The sequence below is a fragment of the Nelumbo lutea genome, chromosome 2 (genome assembly GCF_056320005.1).
Source record: "Nelumbo lutea isolate HS-2025 chromosome 2, American lotus-T2T, whole genome shotgun sequence".
NCBI lineage: Eukaryota > Viridiplantae > Streptophyta > Magnoliopsida > Proteales > Nelumbonaceae > Nelumbo > Nelumbo lutea.
In genome coordinates, this window is record NC_142685.1 from 80,520,850 (window position 1) to 80,522,740 (window position 1,891).

The following is a 1,891-nucleotide window of genomic DNA, read 5'->3' on the forward strand; positions in this document are numbered from 1 at the left end:
TTGACTCTGACTTTGATGTTTTCTGCTTATTTTGAACTTTGTATGAATTCACAATGGTAATTTATTCATGTTTGAGTCTGATTTTTTATGTTCTCTCCTTGTCATGAACTTCGTATGAATTCACAATGGTAAATATATTCACAGATGTGGAATTTATTTTGGTGAACCTTGTACATAGATCGCCTGATCCTTTACATCTATTGCACCACTTTCATCTACATTCTGCATATACAGATATACTCAATTAGATAATTTTGTTCTTTGGAGTCCCCAAATTTGATTTGGGTTACCTAATCCAATAGGATAGAGCTCTATATAAGGGAATAGAGAGATTATCTCTTGCTCTCTTTCTCTTCTCCCTTTCAAAAATTCTAGTTCAAACCATTCATAGTGAAGGATGATTCCCATCAGTTTTCTGCTGTAATTTTGAATAAAATTATTTGAGAAAATCAGATCACATTACTGCATAAAATCCTAAAGTGTTAAGAGTTCAAATTACATAAAGAGGGTTGTTGAATCAATTTTGCTCATACGGCTGTGCCATCAGTATTATCACTGGGAGTTACATTTTATGAACTTTCGTATCATGTATTTTCAGCACTAAAATCCAGTTTCAAATTTGTTCAAATTTGATGCAATATATATCCGAAAATTCAGATTTCAAAATACTAAGAAACTTGTTATTGGGTTGGGTTAAAAATTTCTTAAATTTCAGCTAGCAATTGTAACAGGTACGGCCATGTTTAATTAGGTTCAGTCCTTCCAAGAGGTGGGTTACTTGCAAAGAAAGTAGAGCACAATTTTGCCAACCGTGTTATGCGGTTTGTTAATTTAAAACTTTAGGATGCGAGGCGCTTGATCACAATTATGAATTAGGTACTTACACCTTACAAACTTGAATTCGATTACAAATTAATAATGCTAGTGAATATATGAGTAGCCTAGCATTCTTGCCATTCAATAGCCATTAGCTTCCAAAATTCCAAAGAATTTTACAAACAATTAGCTCCCAAAATTCTGAAGAATTTTACAAGCAAATTAGCCTCAGTGTTGGGGTTAAGTTATTATGTGGTGTTAGCCCCACGGGTGTAGTGTGCGTAGCCAATATGATAGTAGACTGTGATCTACAAAACCTAAGAATGAACGTGAGCATATTAGGATACACATTGCGAGTCGTTATAATGAATCATTTTATCATATGTAAATATAGGCATATAAATATGGGAGGTGAATGAAATATTGGAACTTTAGGATTCAAACTTGCTGTGATAAACATTGACAAGGGGAGTAACCCGTGCTAAGGACGAGATGTGTGGAGGGTTTTTGTGTTCCTATATTTGGAGGAATCTGATCCGGTGAACTTTTGGGTAAAACGTAAGGAAGGGTCTGTATCCAGGGATCTGATAGTCCTTTTCCCGGAACCAAGTTGGTTCTTACAAAGCATTACTAGTTCTAATTGGGCTGGTCATTTTCTTGTAAATTATTAATTATCAAATTAAAGTCACTCCGGGTAGTCAAAACAAAAAGACCCACTGTCTGACCTTGGGTGTGAGTCACCCTATTTATTTACCAGTTAACAAAATCAAAAGACAAAACAGCCCTCTAAGAGGTTGTTCAAAACTACATGTTACAGTAAACTAAAAGCATTCGGCATGCTACTGTTTTTGTTGCCAAGTTTTTTTGGCTAGGGGTGGGTTCGAGTTGAGCCGAGCTGGATACTTGGCTATTTGAGTTCGGTTTGCTGAAACTATGTTAGGCTCGAGCTCATTTGAGCTAGAAACTTGAGCTCGAACTCAGCTTGGTTCAAAGCTCACAGGTTCAAGCTCGGCTCGACTCAAGTTCAATTGCAAGCCAAGTTTTTTCTAAATAAATAAAAATATACATAAAAATA